Source organism: Oryx dammah, unplaced genomic scaffold (genome assembly GCF_014754425.2).
Source record: "Oryx dammah isolate SB20612 unplaced genomic scaffold, SCBI_Odam_1.1 HiC_scaffold_29, whole genome shotgun sequence".
In the NCBI taxonomy this organism is placed as follows: Eukaryota; Metazoa; Chordata; class Mammalia; order Artiodactyla; family Bovidae; genus Oryx; species Oryx dammah.
In genome coordinates, this window is record NW_024070213.1 from 37501832 (window position 1) to 37515198 (window position 13367).

Sequence of the window (13367 nt, forward strand, 5' to 3'; positions counted from 1 at the left end):
ACTAAGGAGAATAGGTACCACAGAATGGCTATTGATTGGCAGATAAATCTCATCTATAGTGAAGCGATTATTTAAGCATGCTGAAGTATGGAAAGCTTCCTTGTAATTGCTTTCCCCTGTTACTCTGTGCTTTTCTTTGTTGAGTCCCAGATATGCTATAACATTCAAAGATATTCACAGGATCATTGTCAAAACTTCTCCCAGAAGTATGTCCTCCATCATTCCCCCAAAGAGGTGAGTTGGAGAAATAGAAACTTAAGGCTGCAGCATTGTTTAGAACCTTGCCTGGCATATTATAGATCCTCAGCTATGCTTGAAAAAGTGAAAGAACCTCCAAACGATAACGGAAGGTAAATTCTGTGCAAGTAATAGCTAATCTTACTGACTGTTCAGAATGTGCCACCTTAGAATGGTGTTTCTCAGCAAGAAAGCTCCTACTTTTTAAATAATTAAACGGTAGTGAGCATGTAACCCACTTAGCTCAGAGCCTGACACCTGGCACATTACAAGTGCTTAGTTAGTCTTTACTGTCAATATTTAGAGTAAATTGAATATTTTATTTCAGACAGTATTATGATAATTATGCTGATGAAAGTAATGAAAGCATATGTTAGCTCTTGATTGCATCACCCTCTCAGTTAAGAAAAATTTGTACTTAGGAAGTGCATAACAAAGTGATTCACAGTAATGTAAAATTAGCTGTTTCATCAGTGTAGAGAAGACTGTCTTTTGATTTGGTTGTGCTGATTATCAATAATAGCCCATTAATATTTTTTAAATATCAAGAGAAATTAACTAGAGTAGATGAAGCTGTATCTACTCAGCTGCTTCTCTTTATAAAAACCTTTTATTTTAGTTTAATGTAAATTCTAAGGCTACCACTCAATGAATTTTCACAAAGGAAGCACACTTATGTAACCAGAACGTTAGTCAAGCAGAAAACTGCCAGCATCTCAGACACCCCGGCCTCCTTCCAGTCACTGCTACTCCCCCAAAAAGGAAACTTCTTCCTTAGGAACTTACATTGTAAAGACAAATGGAGGAGATGTTAGCACATTCTTTTAATAAGCCCACAGACTCATCTAGGCCCTTTGAGAATAATCTGACATTTTAAGAAGAGAATAGTCTTCAGACACTGGAGTATTTCATGCTAAACATGTCAAAGTCCTTTTTACACCATCCCCAGTGTGCTTTGCCATGTTTCATATGAAAGCCTTCAGGGGCAGACAGTTATTTTCCCTTCTTAAAATAGAGAAGGAGGAAGGGTTTAATTGTATAAAAAAAGTTCATGATTAAAAAAACAATAGCAATAATCAGTCTGTTGTGGCTTCACTAGAATAGCTATTAGTCAGTCATGCAAACTTCACCAGACATGGAGATATGGAAAGTGAATTGGAAAGAGTCTATGTTCTGCTCTTATCTCATGCATTCACGTAATTTTAACTTTTTGTATTTTTCACTAATGTCTGAATAGAATTCATGTATCCCCCTCCTCTTTCTCTGTTTCAGAGGCCATGCTGATCGACACTGACAATTAATTAGGTGCTCTGAATAATATATGAATATCCTATCCAAGAAAATGCTTTGAAAGTTATCCAGTTTCCTGTTTCTTAGAGTTATTTCCCCATCCTAATTTTTCATGTTATATGTTTTGCCTCATGTTATATGTTTGTAAATTACTTAGAGCAAACAAACATAAACAGAAGGTCATTACAATTCTTGTTCCCAAATGTTTAGTTTGGCATCTGATGCAAAGCCTCAATTGCAGGCTGGAGCGCCAGAAGCTTGAGCTGAAGACACGAATGTGGTGCACAGACATGATTCGAATTCGGCAGAGTGTTTATATTTTCCCAAGGGACTCATTAACAAGAGTTAAGCCCTAAGCCCTGTTACTACCAACATATCTTAACAGGTTAACTTTTCTGATTTGTGAAGTAGAGTATCATCTTACATGTATACATCTTTAAACAAGCTTCTCTTCCCTTTCAACTGCCCTGTAAGCTACTACAGAAAGTTTAACACTCAGTCCCTACCACATTTGAAAATGTGTTTTGTTAAATATCCCTTGGCACATAGTCACCCAAGTAGAGTTCTATTTTTTGGTAGTTTCAAAGTTAGAATCAACCTAAATGTCCATCCTGGAGAAGGCGATGGCATCCCACTCCAGTACTCTTGCCTGGAAAATCCCATGGACTGAAAAGCCTGGTAGGCTACAGTCCATGGGGTCGTGAAGAGTCGGACACGACTGAGCGACCTCAGTTTCACTTTTCATTTTCATGCATTGGAGAAGGAAATGGCAACCCACTCCAGTGTTCTTGCCTGGAGAATCCCAGGGACGGGGGAGCCTGGTGGACCGTTGTCTATGGTGTCGCACAGAATCGGACACGACTGAGGCGACTTAGCAGCAGCAGCAGCAAATGTCCATCCACAGGGGACTCATTAGATGAATTATATTATGATAGAATATCATGTGTCTGCTAAAGGAAATCTACATTTATTGATATGGTTGTAAAACCTCCTGGATCATATGATCCTGTATATATAAACATATTTTGCTGTATGCCTCTGTGTGAGTATTATACTATAAAATATATTTTAATAAACAAAAGGAAAAAGTGATCGATCTTCTCTGGGAGGTGTGTTAGGAGAGATTCTGCTTCCTGCTATATCCTGATTTGTTTAAATATATGATATATTGATTATATCTTAGTTTTAAAAAGAGAAAACAAGTTTAAATAGACTGTTGTCTGTTTTTTATATGTCCATTATTTCAACCCTTGTTCTTTGCATTTTAAAAGTGTACTCAGAATCCTCTTTGGCTAAAACAGGTTTGACTTGAGTGTCCAGCCGGAAAAGGCTGGAGTTTTGGTTTCCCGTTTGATCCGTGTCATGTTTAGAGAAAGATGCTGACCAATGAAGTCAGTACCAAAACTGACAGTGGTATTGGGGCCGTAGAGAGTTCTTTAGCTCAGTTTCCTACCCATTATCTGGGTGTGTTTTGCAGTTTCTATAGGATTAGAAACAATTTACATTGAGGCTTCGGGAGCATTTTCATGCTGCTCAACTCACAGAGCAATATAAACCCACAGGACTAAGAATGGGCTGTAAAGTTAATAGGGTAAGATGAGTACAAGCACCTGGTTCCCTTCTTGTTTTCTATTTGCTAAGGAAGGCAAGTAGATAGTGGGGACAGAAACATATGTGTAGGCAAGGGCGTAGTTTTCAAGGAGATATGGTATGATAGGTATGTTTTTGAGGATGTTGTTAAAACTTTTTAAAGAGAAAGGCAAGTTCAGTTGCAAGTGATTTGTGGAAATAAACCAATGAGGAAAGTAATTTGTCTCTTGAATATATTATCCCATCACTATTTGCCTCATCCTCCATATTTATTTCTTGACCTTGATTTTTCCTGTGTTTTTAGTCTGATAAAGATTGAAGTTATTCTTCCTGAACACAATTCTGAGGCCTACGATACCTCTTGTAACTTAGGTAAATGTTTACTTCCTTCAACAGTCACCTGAACTGGAGGTAGAAGTAACACCCTCAAGAAATTGAGCATGATAAAAATAGCATCCAGGTAGGACCTGTGGTGGGTTATATTCATCAAAAAAGGCCACAGTAGTGTTTCCAGGCCAACTGTCACTCCCCTCAGTCTGGGGCTGAACTTTGCGAATGCCTCAGCAAATAGAATGTGGTGGATATGCATCTGTGCATGCTAAATCGCTTCAGTTGTGTCTGACTCCTTGTGATCCTATGGACTGTAGCTTGCCATGCTCCTCTGTCCATGGGATTTCCCAGTCAAGAATACTGGAGTGGGTTGCCATGCCTGCCCCCACCCAGGGGATCTTCCTGACCCAGGGATCAAACCCGCATCTCTTATATCTCCTGCATTTGGCAGGTGGATTCTTTACCACTGGGGCTACCTAGGAAGCCCGTAATGGATATGACACTATGTAATTTCAAGGCTAGATAAGGCAATAAGGCTACCACCTATATCTTTTCTTTCTTGAAACACTAACTTGTGAAATCTGGCCACCTAGCAGTGACAAAATTGAAAGTAGCCTATATGGGGGGACCAGCATCAACCATCAGATATGAGAGTGATTGAGTCCTCAGGTGTGCTAGCTCCTGGCCTTCAAGTTTTCCAGCTGAAGTCCCAAACATTAAGGAAAAATAAGCTGTCCAGCTGTACCATATTCCAGTTCCTAACTCACAGAATTTATGAGCATGATCAATGGTTGTTTTATATCACTAAGTTTTATGATAATTTGTTTTATAATGATGATATTAATAACTGGTACTGGGCCACTTCTAAATATTAAAATCTTAAAAATTTTGAAAATGTATGACAGTATTTTTTTCTAAACTGTAACTGCTAAAATAAATGAGTATTTTTTTCTCTTTTTGTTCTTTATTCAATAAATTCATCAAACATTTAGTCAACACCTCGTATGCCAGGTACTATTTTAGACATTGTAGATACAAAAGTAAATATATAAGAATCCCTATTTTCCTTAGGATTTTCTAGGGAGCTTACATTTTAATGGGGTATGAGACTGACAGTAAGTACATGTATAAGTACATGTATATTTTGGTGGAATCAAGCTGGAATCAAGATTGCTGGGAGAAATATCAATAACCCCAGATACACAAATGACACCACCCTTATGGCAGAAAGCAAAGAAGAACTAAAGAGCCTCTTAATGAAAGTGAAAGAGCAGAGTGGGCTTAAAACTCAACATTCAAAAAACTAAGATATGGCATCTGGTCCCATCACTTAATGGGAAATAGATGGGGAAACAATGGAAACAGTGAAAGACTACTTTTGAGGGCTCCAAAATCACTGCAGATGGTGACTGCAGCCATGAAATTAAAAGACACTTACTCCTTGGAAGAAAAACTATGACCAACCTAGACAGCATATTGAGAAGCAGAGACATTACTTTGCTGACAAAGGTCCATCTAGTCAAAGCTATGGTTTTTCCAGCAGTCATGTATAGATGTGAGAGTTGGACTATAAAGAAAGCTGAGTGCCAAAGAATTGATGCTTTTGAACTGTGGTGTTGGAGACAACTCTTAAGAGTCCCTTGGACAGCAAGGAGATCAAACCAGTCAATCCTAAAGGAAATCAGTCCTGAATATTCATTGGAAGGACTGATACTGAAGCTGAAGCTACAATACTTTGGCCACTTGATGCAAAGAACTGACTCATTTGAAAAGTCCCTGATGCTGGGAAAGATTGAAGGCAGGAGGGAGAAGGAGTTGGCAGAGGATTAGATGGTTGGATAACATCACCGACTTGATGGATATGAGTTTGAGCAGGCTCTGGCAGTTGGTGATGGACAGGGAAGTGGCATGCTGCAGTCCACAGGGTTGCAAAGAGCTGGGCAGGACTTGAGCGACTGAACTGATAATATTTGGGGATGATAAATGTCATGAAGAAGGATCAGGAGTTATTGATGCAGATGAAGAGCAGGGGTGCTCTTTTAAAGTGAATGAGAGCAGGCCTCAGTGATGAACTGAGTTGGCATTGAAGAATAGACATGAATATAGAGAGTGATCAAGTCATGCAACTGTCTAGGAGAAGAACATTCCAGATAAAATACCAAGAGCAGTGGGCTGATGTAGAAGACTGCTTGGTTGTATTTGAGAATATGTAAGAAAGACAGGATGCTTGAAGCAAAATGCGCAACAAGAAGATGGTTAGAAAGTGAAGTTTGAAGTGTTTGCCTAAAAGAAAACTGAAAAAAGTGATTTACATTAAGGTGTGACTGATCTCTATCAAATGCTATCATGGACTTACAATTGAGCAGTCCTTAATTAATGTTATCTCTGATGACCTAACAGTGAAAGGACTTCAGAAATTGTAATTTAAACTCTGAAAAGACTCAATGAATTTTAATTTTTAAATGCATATTTTCAGAGAAGTAAAATGGAGTAGTCACTGTTGAGCATAACATATATTGCTAGGATAAAAACGGTAGGGAACACTGGGTGAATATAAAAGTTTAAAGAGAGAGGAAGAACAATGTAAAATTTCCAGATTTTAGAGAAGAGTATGCTTATATACTTTTTAAATGAGCTTTTAATTATAGTAAAATTCTATTTTAAAATATTTTCATTGAGTCTCTTTTTCACTTTTTAAGAGTTGTGAAATTGCACCTGGCTTATTCATACTCAAAATCAGGCACCTGCAATCTCTTAATTAGGAGCAAGTTTCCAAAACAATCCTTATTTTTACATTAAGTTTGTTCACTTCATTTTCTATCAATAGTTTGCTTGCCTATAAAATATAAACTGTTTTAAATATTTTCTTCAAAATTAATTTTTGTGGCTTTATTCTTTAATCAAGTAATTTATGTCAATTTTCTAGTAAGTCACACTTTAAGTGGTTGTTGTTGATAACTATCATTTTGATATTTTGATTATCTGATAAACACACTGCTCAATTCTACTAATACTTTACCTTTTTGCATTACCAAAGACTATTTTGAGGTGGATGTAACTTAAAATTATGTGGTTCCCTTTGTAATGACAAGAATACAGAAAATTTAGCCACTGACGTGACCCTTAATATTTATTTATTTATTTATTTATTCATTCATTCATAGTGCCCCCCCCCGCCATTTACCTTTTTTGGATTAAATAGCCAAATAATGAGAACCAGATTTTGAAATGTTGCTTGGCTGTGATTTTTTTTCCAAACTTTTTTTGAAATGTGTTTCCTTAACCCTCCCAACAGCTTCACTATTTGATTTGGACAACAGAAGTACTTTGTAGTCTTCAGCATGTGTAGATATCTTGTAATAATTTTCTAATTAAATGTTTTCTTCATTTTTCCTGTACTTTTATGTATGTTAGCAACAATGCATCCCTGGTGGCTCAGATGGTAAAGAGTCTGCCTGCAGTGCAGGATACCTGGTTTGATCTTTTGGTCGGGAAGATTCCCTTGGAGAAGGAAATGGCAACCCACTCCCGTATCCTTGCCTGGAAAAATCCATGGATGGAAGAGCCTGGCAAGCTACAGGCCATGCGGTCGCAAAGATTCGGACACGACTGAGCGACTTCACTTTCATGTATTTTAGAATCTGAATAGTCCTTTACACTATTATTTATTCTCCCTATACAATTTACTAAAGTTGATTTAAAAAGATAACCTCCCCACAAATACTGTTTTCATTAAATATTCATCTTCTATCACAAAGTATTGGACATTAATTCAGCACGACAGTATGAGTTTAGACTCTGGAGCCAAGAGCTTGTATGTTCTGAATATAGTTTACTGCCAGTCCTCAGATACAGAACTCTTTGATGTTCTAATTTCCTCATCTGTAAAATAAGAGTGATGATCAAAATTGTCAGTACTTATTTTCCATTCTACTTTTGAGACTTCTTTTGAAACTACTAAATTTACCTGATGAAATCAATATTTTGTACAACTTTGTACAATTCTTTTTGTGTAACAACAGTTTTAGTACAAGGAACCTTGTGGAGTGATCATCAAATAGTGGGATGAAGTCCCGCAAGGAAATGAAATGCCAGTCAGCTTTCTTTGCTTTCCAGGACTTCATCCCTCTTTTTGATGATTGCTCCACATGGTCCCTGATTCAAACCAACCAGTTGTGACTTTGTTTCCTATCTACAGGATACATGTAAAATCTATTCGTAACACTCCCCCAAAGAACTCAATTCTTCTGTTGACTTTAACTGAGCAAGACTCCAAACATGTCTTTTCTTAACTGTGGTTCAATATTCCTTAAAATATGAATACTAGATTGGTAATTTGGGGAGTAATTTATGAACTAATGAACTCTTGTCAATCCCAGCTTTAATGCCACCTCTGAGGAAGATTACTTCTGCAGAGGTCTCTAATATCTGCATTAGTGTAGTGGTCTTCCTCCCTAAACAGTATCCCTGCATTTTCTCATTTCTCTCTCAGCTCACAACATAGGTAATTCTGGACACATAATTCATTTTTATGTAAAGCTCTCCAATCACTGAAAGGTCTACTTTTTTGTTAAAAATTGTACTTATATATATATATACTCAACATAAATTTTAAAATATACTTCAGTGTTTTCTTTGAATAAATGAAGGACTATATAGATTTATCTTTTTAGTAGTTTTAGGTTTATAACAAAATTGAGAGGACGATACAGAGATTTACCATATACTCTCTGCCCCCAGAGATGCACCATCTCCCTTGTTATCAGCGTCCCCCACAGGTTAGTACATTTGTTACAACTGGTGAACACATATTAACACATCACAGTCACTCAGAATCCAGTTTAGACTAGGATTCATCCTTTGTATTGTACATTCCATAAGTTTTGACAAATATATAATGATATATGCATGCTAAGTCACTTCAGTCATGTCCGACTCTTTGTGACCCTATGGACTGTAGCCTACCAGTCTCCTCTGTCTGTGGTGATTCTCCAAGCAAGAATACTGAGTTGCCATGCCCTCCTCCAGGGGATCTTCCCGACGCAGGGATCGAACCCGCATCCCGGCATTATAACATCATACAGGGATCAAACTCATGACCTGCCACCCTATAACATCATACAGTTTATGTTTACTGTCCTAAAAATCCTTTGTGCTCTGCCTATTCAACACCTCCTACTCCACCCCGACAACCAGTGATCTTTTTACTGTCTGTGGTTTTTCCTTTTCCAAAATGTCATATAATTGGAATCATATGTAAGCTCTTCAGATTGGCTTCTTTCTCTTATTATTAGGTATTTATGGCTTCCCAGGTGCCGCTAGTGGTAAAGAATGTTGCCTTCCAGTGCAAGAGACATGAGAGATGCAGGTTCCGTCCCTGGGTCAAGAAGATCCCCTGTAGAAGGGAATGGCAAACCACTCCAGTATTCTTGCCTGAAGAACCCCATGAACAGAGTAACTTGGCAGACTACAGGCCCTGGGGTTGCAAAGAGTCAGACATGACTGAAGCTACTTAGCACACAGCACAGGCACTTAACTTTCCTCCATGGCTTTTCATGGTTTGATCACTCATTTCTTTTTTGTGCTGAATAATATTTCATTGTCTGGATATACTACAGTTTACCCATTCACCTGTTGGGCGACATCATAGTTGTTCCCAAATTTGGGCAGTTATGAAGAAAGCTGCTATAAACATTCATATTTAGGTTTTTATGTATGGACATAAATTTTCAACTCCTTTGGTAAATACCAGGGAGCACAATTTCTGAACCCTATAGTAAGCATATGTTTAGTTTTATAAGAAACCACCAAATTGTTTTCCAAAGTGGCTGGACCATTTTGCATTTCCACCAGCAGTGAATGAGAGTTGCTCCACATCCTCACTAGCATTTACAGATGTAAATTTTCCAGATTTTGGTCATTCTAATAGGTGTGTAGGGGTATGTCATTTTAATATGTACTTCTCTGAAGGCATATGATGTTGAGCATCTCTTCATATGTATGTTTGCCATCTATTTATCATTCCATCTTTATTATAAAACAAATATTTTTATCTTCCTTTCAATCTGTATAGCTTTTATTTTGCTTTCTTGGCTTATTGCATTAGCAAGGACTTCTGTTATGATGTTGAAAGGATGGTTAAGAGAGGACATCCTTGCCTTGCACCTGATCTTAGTGGGAAAGCTTTGAATTTATCACCTAAAGTATAATGTTAGCTCAAGGTTTTTTGTGAATAGTCTCTATGAAGTTAAGAAAGTTTCCCTCCTTCCTAGTTTGCTGAGGGATTTTATTGTGTGTGTTAGATTTTGTCAAGTCATTTTCTGCATCTATTTATATGATCATGTGGTTTTTCTTATTTATCTTGTTGATGTGATGATTACTTAATTTTTGAATGTTGAACTAGCCTTGCATACTTGAGATAAAACCTACTTTGTCATTGCATATAATTCTTTTTATACTTTTTTGGGTTGATTTGCTAGCATTTTATCAAGGGTTTTTTCATCTGTGTTCATGAGAGACGTCTGTAGTTTTCTGTTCATGTCTTTGTTTGGTGTTGGTATTAGAGTAATGTTGGCCACGTAGAATGAATTAGGAAACATTCTCTCTGCTTCTCTCCTCTGATCCCATATAGCTTTTGACTGCTAGATTTTCATAGAAAAATTAGTAAGACCAACTTCTACTCAGAGCATATGATTTGATATTTAGTTTAGCATACTTAACATTTAACATATATTTAATATATATGGTTATATTCAGAGTCACTATCTTGGCATTTCCTGAAGACTTTAAACTCCATAGTGTCTTTTACTTACAGAAATCTAGATATATATCAGCAAAACTATCTTCTTTCATCCAAGCGTAGTGATACCTATATAGTAAATGAGGTGGTAAGCCATTTGGATAGGTCATACCTATGGAATTTCTCTATGATAATAGTCTGCATTTGTTTTACCACACACCATTTAGATTACTTGATCCTTCTATTTCCTTGTATAACGTCATTTGTTTACATCAGAACACAAGAAGAAAGAGTTTCAGTGTATTGGCTGAATTTGTTCGCATTAAAACAAAAAGAAAGTTTTACTATATTGGCTGCATTGCCTTAATTAATGGCGTACTCAGTACACTGTAATGGAGAAAGAGCAGATGTCTTGGGACTGTGTGATACTTTATATGATATTTTAGGTGCATCTCAAATGCAGTATGCACTTATGGATAACTTTTTTAAGAAATAAAATTATCCTCCCACCTTTGTTCATCTTACTTCCTAGTTGTAATGCATTGTAAAGATGCTTGGGGAAGGTGGATTACACTTAAGACACTGTGCCAGGTTTTCTTCTGAACTTTTCTCCCTTGTCAATATAAATATAAAAATACAAGTATAGGTGAGAAATAAGAATTTTTATTAATTGACATGGCTATTTCTGTAAGAATTCTAGTTTACAACCATTTGCTTTTGGATGTATAAAAAGCAACTACAAATGATCATTGTTATTTATTTGACAAGAAAAGTAAGTGGTTGAAATAGAAACAAGTCGTATAAGAGCTTTTATACCAGCCTCACAAATATCTCTGGGCTATGAACCATCAACTTATGAAATTTCTACCCAAAACACCACCAATTCTGATTTGCAAATTCCCTACAGATATTTAAAGAAAGAAAGAGAAGATTCTTTGTCTTTTCTTGTTTTCTTTACCATTACTGGATTGTCCCATTTTATTGGAAAGTCTTTTAACTTTAACATAGTAGCATGGCATAGGTTTACTTTTCATTTTAGTAAGAATAGTATATGATTAGAAATGTGTGGTTTTGAATCAGATTTCCTGGATTAAAACTGACCTTTGCAATTTATTAGATGTGAAAATTTAAGCAAGTACTTCAACCTCTCTTGCCACATTTTGTTCATCTGTATAATGGAGATTAAAATAGTTCCTACCTCACATAGGATTATTATGAGAATTTAATTAGTTAGCATGTGTAGTGTTTACATTACTTGGCACATAAAACATTCACTTTTGGTGTTAGCTACTAGTGCTATTATTTTATTGTTGAGATGCGTCCCTTAACTGTTTGGTTGAGATCAGATTGTGTTTGGTTCTACTCATTCTGTCTTGATTTTTAAATATTTGTTAAATATTTTTTGTTCCAGAAGTGCATAAAATATATGTTTTATATATTTCATGTTGAAATATAAATTTCATGTTGAATGGAAAATGAACACCAAACAATGAGTGTGAAACTGATGGAAAGTCAGTATAAATATATATTTATGCCACAATGTCCTGTCTACTTACCAAAGTTAATCTGCAAAATTACTTGGAATTCCCTGGGGACAAAACTATCATATTTTATCCATAATATAAGTTTTAAATTGATTAAGAACTTTGTTTCTTTTCATATACTAACTTGTTTGCCTAGGCAAAATTTTACTGCTTTAGTTTCAAATTCATCCCCTCTATTTATTTTTTTATTTTTTAACATTTTTAGGTGTTTTCACTCTAAAGTTTGTAAATTAGATACTCTAGCAAAGAACAAGAAAAGAAAAGATACTTGTCAATGCAACTTGGAGGTATATATGTTCAGGTGATTGGCATAACCTGATTACTATGATTTTTTTATTTTTAACCATTCATATACTCTTAAGCTATTACAGGACATTATATTCCACTAGTTGTTTTTCAGCCCCCAAATTAAAATTTCTAACTCAGTGGAAATTTCAGTCTCACTTCCAACATCTTGAGCTTATCCTCAAGTAAATTTTTGTTTCTGTTATAGTAGTAGACACATACAGTGTAGAATTGGTACCTTTATCACTGGAACTTATATTTTCCTCCTAGTAACAGAAACTAGAAATAGCAGTAAGTCAGAGGTGAGTAGTTTAAAGGTACAAAAGCTTAGCAAAGTCTTAAAAAATTCAGGATCCTTCTGACTTTGTAGGGCTTCCCTGATATCTCAGTTGGTAATGAATCCACTTGCAATGCAGGAGACCCTGGTTCGATTCCTTGGGATGGGAAGATCTGCTGAAGAAGGGATAGGCTACCCACTCCAGTATTCTAGGGCATCCCTTGTGGCTCAGCTGGTAAAGAATCCGCCTACCTTGTGGGAGATCTGGGTTCAGTCCCTGGGTTGGGTAGATCCCCTGGAGAAGGGAAAGGCTACCCACTCCAGTATTCTGGCCTGAAGAATTTCATGCACTGTATATATAGTCCAAGGGGTCATAAAGAGTCAGACATGACTAAGTGACTTTCACACACACACACTCGCTCTGACTTTGTACTTTTTAACTCCTTAGCACTGGCTTACATGATTAAGGCTATAAAATGGCAGATGGAGCTCCAGTAAACATATTTGAGGTAGCAGAAAAGGGAAGGATGCAAGAATCAAAAAAGGGAAAAGAAAATCAAGACAGATGTCTGTCCCACTTTTAAGGAGCTCTTCTGGAGATCCTCCTCAATAACTTGCACTAACATCTCTTTAGTTACCCCTTGAAGCCAGCTGGAAGGAAATCTTGGGAATGATACCTTGAGGAAGTTCACATTTTTCCTAGGACTAAACTGGAATTTTATTGGTAAGAAAGATGAGTGGATGTTGGAGAGAGAACTCTCAAGCTTTGCCGTAATCCCTGACTTCTCGTATCTTCTGTTTGGTAGGTTCCAGTGTTAAGTATTTTCAGCATCTCTTTAAGCAGGTGTTATTGCCAGTTTTAGACAATAATATCCAAATTTAGCTTTCTTAATTGAAACCAAACCTCCTTTACTTGTTTGCAAGGAGGGAGGTTATGGTTTTCTTACATTTCTCAATCCAGCTGGGATTTTAGGAGGACCAACAGGGTGTTTTCCCACTCGATTCCTTTAGTTGGGTAAATGTGTTTTAAAATGTGCCAGACATACGGCATTGTGTTTTTTCAAGGCTTTAGTGG

General features: G+C 36.6%; 1 protein-coding gene across 3 annotated transcripts in view; it reads left to right on the forward strand.

Annotated features, from left to right (window-relative positions):
* Nucleotides 1-13367, forward strand: part of CCDC91 (coiled-coil domain containing 91) — a 400877-nt gene that overhangs the window by 363507 nt on the left and 24003 nt on the right. The gene's annotated exons all lie outside the window — the stretch shown is intronic.